Source organism: Ranitomeya variabilis, chromosome 2 (assembly GCF_051348905.1).
Source record: "Ranitomeya variabilis isolate aRanVar5 chromosome 2, aRanVar5.hap1, whole genome shotgun sequence".
In the NCBI taxonomy this organism is placed as follows: Eukaryota; Metazoa; Chordata; class Amphibia; order Anura; family Dendrobatidae; genus Ranitomeya; species Ranitomeya variabilis.
Genome location: NC_135233.1, coordinates 115,730,375 through 115,737,176, shown reverse-complemented (window position 1 = coordinate 115,737,176; position 6,802 = coordinate 115,730,375).

Sequence of the window (6,802 nt, the reverse complement as noted above, 5' to 3'; positions counted from 1 at the left end):
GAGTATTGAGGTGAGACTCGCATTGCACTCGCAAGTGTGACCCCGGCCTAAGGGCTCATACTCGCATGCAAGAAACTCAGATGAGTCTCACACACCAATACCCGGCACTCAGGAGCGGAGCGTGCGGCTGCATGTATTACTATGTGGCCCCACGCTCCGATCCGAGTGTCGGGTGCAGTGCCGGGCATTGACATGCGAGACTCATCCAAGTTTCTCGCATGTGAGTATGAGCCCTTAGGCCGGTTTCACACGTCATTGTCTCCAGTACGTGAGGTGACAGTTTCCTCACGTACCGGAGACACTGACACACATAGACCCATTAAAATCAATGCATCTTTTCAGATGTCATTGATTTTTTGCGGACCGTGTCTCCGTGTGCCAAACACGGAGACATGTCAGTGTTCGTGGGAGCGCACGTATTACACGGACCCATTAAAGTCAATGGGTCCGTGTAAAACACGCACCTCACACGGACGTTCTCCGTGTGGCGTGCCGGAGACAGCGCTACAGTAAGCGCTGTCCCCCCCACATGGTGCTGAAGCCGCCATTCATATCGTCTGTGCAGCAGCGTTTGCTGCATAGAAGATATAAATAATAGCGTTTAAATGAAAGATCTATGTGTCCGCCGCCCCCCCACCCCCTGTGCGCCCCCCCGCTGTTCAGAAAATACTCACCCGCTCCCACGTTGGCTGTCGCTGCTTCCTCTCTGCCCCGCGCCTTCTACTGTATGCGGTCACGTGGGGCCGCTCATTTACAATCATGAATAGTCGGCTCCGCCCCTATGGGAGGTGGAGCCGCCTAGTCATGACTGTAAATGAGCGGCCCCACGTGACCGCATACAGTGGAAGCCGCGGCCAGACCAGGAAGGAGCGACAGCCAACGAGGGATGCGGGTGAGTATTTTCTGAACAGCGGGGGGGGCGCACAGGGGGTGGGGCGGCGGACACATAGATCTTTCATTTAAACGCTATTATTCATATCTTCTATGCAGCAAACGCTGCTGCACAGAAGATATGAATCGCGGCTTCAGCACGATGCAGGGGACAGCGCTAAACTTTAGCGCTGTCTCCTGCATGCTCCGTGTGGTACCCACTCGCCACACGGGCGGCACACGTGTGCCGCACGTATGGCCTACGTGAGCTCACGGGCACACGGACACGGATAACTCCGGTACTGATTTTTTCCGGTACCGGAATTATCTGGACGTGTGGGACAGCCCTAAGAGTGAGAATTTTTGCAGGGTTAAAGATAAAAGGTTGAATTCTTGCAATACAATGTTTTTGAGGTGCAGGTAACATGAGCGAATGAGTGATCGCATATTGGAAGTATTATAATGAATATAAAATGTGTGTAGATATACATGGACAATATTTCCAATAATGTTTTTATTAAACTTTTTTAACAATACAAATATAAAAGTAGACAAAAAAGGGGGGGGGGGGGGTCAAGGAAAAACTGAAACAAGATATAACTTGCACATTCTCATATCAGTCAATGCTACGTCACATCTCGAGCAATACGGTGTGAGTAAATAAAATAATTTGCATAAACATAACAAATAAGCAAAATGACTAATTTTGAAAGGTCTGTTCTTGGGGGGGAGGGGAGGGGGGGGAGGAGAACATCTGGGGAAAAAGGGAGTGGGGGGAGGGGTGGAGGGGGAAGGGGGGAGAGCACACGGCTTCCACCTCTACATCCTCAGGTTTGCATGCCCCAATCCGCGAATCATCCTCACAAAGGCGGACGACCTGCTATTGTCTGTTCCAAGAACCAAGTAGTCATCTCAAAACAATCTCTGATTCCTTGCTTAGTGTGAGCCGGAAGAATCGCTATAAATGGTTCCCATGTGTCAAAGAATGTCTGAGTCCGTCTCTCTTTCTGAAGGGAAGCGTCTATCCAGTCCATTCTAAACAGAAAAGCAAGTTTCTCTAGGAAAAGTCGCAATGTGGGCACTTTAGGCGCCAACCAGTTTTGTAGAATTGTTTTACGAGCTGCAGCTGAGATAATAAAAAGGAATTTTTTACCATGGTATGGTACATGGACATCATTATCTGTAATATGACCAAAGAGAGCCCAGGCTGGAGTAAGTGTGATGTTATATAAAGTGTGCGTCAACACGAAGGTATGTATACGCTGCCAGAACAATTGAATTTGTGGACAAGCCCAGAAGCAATGATAGTGGTCCGCTTCAGGTTCCCCACATCCAGAACAGGCCGGGCTCGCCAGATTCCCCATCAGATAACTACGTTTTGGTGAAACATAGGTCTTGTGTAGGATCTGTAATGCCATTTCCCAATAAGAGACAGAAGGTATATATTTAAGTGCTTTCTGTAATGCCCGCAAGAGAAGAGATGGCGTAAAGGAGACATCATCCACCTGCCATTTTGTAATTCCCACCCCTACGGTATCATATTGTAGCAAAGGACGAAGGAATGTATAGTACTCCGAGACCAGGCCCCTATTCTGAGTGCATGTATTCAACTTGTTCAGTAATTTGTCCTGCCAGTCATCGTCATTGAAAGTGTGTATGACACTATGTGCGTAGCTTTGCAGCTGCATGTAGTGGAAAGGGTGTGCGCGTATATAATCAAACAAAGTGCATGCCTGAGCAAATGAAATTACGGTCCTTGTCTGTATGTCAACTATGTCTCCAATGGACCGTAAACCCTCCCTCTGCCATCTAGAGAAGATGGGGTGTGCCTTTCCATCATGGAAATTAGGATTATTGGAAAATGATTGTGCAAGTGAAACACCACTGGATAAATGCAGCCTCCTACGCACCATCACCCACGTCCTCCACATTGACATGAATAAGGGGTTATTTTTATGGTCTGATGTTAGTGAGGGATAAGGGGAATGTAACAAGTTTACCAGGGACCCACTACCTATCAGAGGTGATTCTACGGCATTGGAAGAATAAGTGGATGTACCGTTCAGCCAGTCCTTAAGGATCCGCATATTGGCTGCCAAATTATATAATTTAACATCTGGGAAATTGATTCCCCCATTAGTCTTAGGCTGTTGGAGGATGTACAGTCCAATTCTAGGTCTCTTTCCCTGCCATATGAAATTGCGGAATAGTCGATTGATGTTGCGTTCATCTACAGGTCTTAGATAGAACGGCAAGACATTAAACAGGTATAGCAGCCGCGGGAAGGAGATCATTTTTATTAGGTTTGCCCGACCTATAAAAGAGAGGGTGAATTTACTCCACGCATTTAAGTCGTCCTGTAATGATTTGATAAATGCCTGCAGGTTAGTCCGCTGCAGTTCTGTTGGAGATCTAGTAATTTGAACACCCAAGTATGTAATAGATTGGGTTTTCCACTGGATAGGGTAATTTTGAGTCCACATAGGTTTTGCGGGTCCCGTGAGCATCAGAGCTTCAGATTTTGTCACATTTATTGAGAAACCTATTATTGCTCCCTTTTGCTCTACTATTGAAAGCAAAGGGCCCAGATTGACCCGAGGTCTTGACATAAAGATTAAAAGGTCATCTGCGAAAGCCATCGTTTTAATTTCAGTATTCCCAAATTGTAATCCCTGAAGACCTGGCCACTTCTGCAAGTACCTTAATAGAGGGTCCAGTGCCAGATTAAAAAGTATCGGTGAGATTGGGCATCCCTGTCTTGCTCCCCTTTCCAAAGTGATTGGAGGAGATAGTAAATTATTTATGGATAGTTTAGTGGTTGCGTTATGTTGTATGGTATGTAGAAATCTAAGAAAAATATCGCCAAAGCCTCTGTGCCTTAAAACCGTGCTCAGAAAGCTCCATGATATTGAGTCAAATGCCTTCTCAGCATCAAGGCTGAGTAGCAGTAAGGGAGGACAGTTTTGTTGTTTAGCAAGAATTGTTGCGGCCACAGCCGTCCTAACTCCCAGGGCAGAGTGGCGGCCTCTTGTAAAACCCAGTTGTGAGGGTATGAGTAAACCTGGTAAAAACTCTTGCAAGCGATCTGCCAGGATTTTAGTGAGTATTTTGTAGTCTACATTTAGTAGGGATATCGGGCGATATGAGCCTACCTCAAGAGGGTCTTTATTTGGTTTGGGTAGAAGAATTGTATGGGCTTCATGAAAGCCTTCCACTTGTTCCCCCTGTGTGTATATGGTATTGAGTAGATCCACCATCATGGGGGTGATATCTGGCTGCAGCATCTTGTAATACTCAGCAGTTAGACCATCAGGTCCTGGTGACTTGTTATTGTGTAGGGACTTGATCGTCGACTGCACCTCCTCAATAGTTATTGGAGCTGACAACTGTTCCCTTTGGTCTCCCGTTATTTTTGGTAGTGCAGTCGAGGATATAAGATCCCACGTGTCCTGTGAGCTATATGGTCGTTCCCTGTATAATTCAGTGTAGTACCTCAGGAAGGCCTGTTGTTTGTCCTTTTCTGATGTGACCACTTGATGGTTCTCTGGGTGTCTCACCTGTACAACTGTGCGTCTAGAGTGGAACGGCTTAGTCAGGCGTGCCAGTAAGCTGCCCGTCTTTCCGCCCCACCTATAATAATGGTTCTTTGTGAAATCTATACTTCTTGTAGCTTGGGTAATAGTGAAAGTATCAATGAGTCGTTTGGCTTCTAGGTAATTTTGTTTTTTAAGTATGTCTGTGGGATCAGTCAGATAGGTCTGGTGGGTAGTCAATAAGTCCGTATGCAAAAGTTGGTATTTTGCCCTTTTTTCCCTCTTTTGATGTATCAGGTAGGAAGTAATATGGCCTCTCATCACTGCCTTAGAGGTGCGCCACAATAAGGACGTGTCTGAGGAAGATGACATGTTATCGTCTAGGAAGTTGTTCCAGTGTGTCTGAAGAAATCTCCTAAAATCCTCTGAATTAAACAAATATGATGGAAATCTCCAATGCCTCAAGGGATATCTTGGCGGGTTCAGAAAGAGCCGTAATGTAATTGGCGCATGATCCGACACCTCAATGGTTTCTATTGTTGTGTTTTCCACCTTTTCAAACAAGGTATCAGTAAGTAGAAAATAATCTATTCTTGAATGCACATCATGCACCCGCGAATAGAACGTATAGTCTTTCTCCGTGGTGTGGAGCACGCGCCAAGGATCGCACAAACCAGTGTGCTGCATTATTTTTACAATAATTTGAGCAGTCTGATTATCATGGGGTGAGTTGGAAGACCTGTCTAGATGTGGGGAAAGAGCAGCATTAAAATCTCCGCCCAGAATAAGGTTGTCTATACGTTTAGATAATAAAAACTGATATAGATTAGAGAAAAAAGTGCTGTTAGGGCTGTTTGGAGCATAGATATTGAGCAGTGTATAAACAGTGTCTCCAATCTGGAGCAGGAGATATAGAAATCTTCCCTCTGCGTCAGAGTGTTCCTCTAGCAGCGTGTAAGATAATGAAGTCCCCAGTAGAATGGCCACGCCCCTTGATTTAGTGGTATGTGTGGCCGTGTAGCACTTTTGAATCCAAGGAGCTCGTAGAGAATTATCGTCTCCCTGCTTCCAGTGGGTTTCCTGAAGGAAAACAACATCGGGTTTAAATCTATTCAAATGGGTTAGAACACGCCTGCGCTTCACTGGGGAGTTCAATCCCGCCACGTTCCAAGAAATAAATGTATGTGGTTGTGCATGTATTGGTGTAATTTGTGTGGATGCGGTACTCATCCTACTCCAGCTCTGGGCATCTCGAGTATCGGAAATATTTGCTTCTGGATCTTTCGGGTCCTGTCCCAGCGAGCAGGTCCCTCAAGGTAGGCCGGATAGGGTAAGAAGCCGTGTGCCCTCAGGGGGAAGGGGGTGGGTTGAAGCTGGTGGGAAAAAAGCAACTGGTTAACTTTCCCAGGATGGGAGACATAAACCTTTAAACATATAAACATTAACATGGATAATTGACAGGCAAAGTAACGTTCTGCCATAACACAAATCAGGGAATCAGTATCATCCTAATTGACTCTCCTAGTCAGCATCATTTTGAGGAAGGAAGTGCGCTTTTGCTGCATCCGGGTCTGTATATACGGTTGTTCGGCCATTCTCTGTCACCTTGAGTTTGGCCGGAAATAACAGCTGGAACCTGATGTTCTTCTCTACCAGTTGACTGCAGATTGGAGTAAACAGCTTTCTCCTGGCAGTTACTGTTGGTGAGAAGTCCTGAAATATTAGGACCTGAAAGTCTCTGACGACAAGTGAACGCCGCTGCCTATATGCTTTAAGAATGGCCTCTTTAGCCGTGTAGTATAGAAATTTAGCGATCGCTGGTCTTGGTCTCCTTTTCTCATCAGGGATCTGGTCTCCCAATCGGTGTGCTCTTTCGATCAAAGGAGGATTTTGTGGGAAGGATAAGTCCAGGGCCTTAGGCAGGTCCTTGGTTAACAAAGTGATGAGATCCTCTCCCTTGATCGATTCGGGTATGCCCACAAACCGCAAGTTGCTCCTTCGGCTCCGGTTCTCTAAGTCGTCGACCTTGTCCTTCAAGTAATCAATGGTGGTTTGTTGGCGTGTAAGGATTGAGCGGATATCCGAGGTGGAGGTCTCGCAGTCCACCACACGATTCTCCAGTTCCCCTATTTTTTGTGTTAGGGTGGTAACTTGCGTGAGCACTGAATTAATAGAGGTTTGCAGTTGGTTAAATTTTGAGTCAAACAGTGGCATGAGGATCTTAGAGACCTTTATTGCTAGTGCCTCCACCTGGGTATCAACATGGACAATATTATGTTTTATTACACATCCCCTTGAGAAAGCATCTATACAAAAAAGCGAAACGTACATTGGGGTTTCTTTGGGTCCTGTCTGGTGCTGCCAACCCTCCAACTTATATACTGGTAACTGCTATTTAT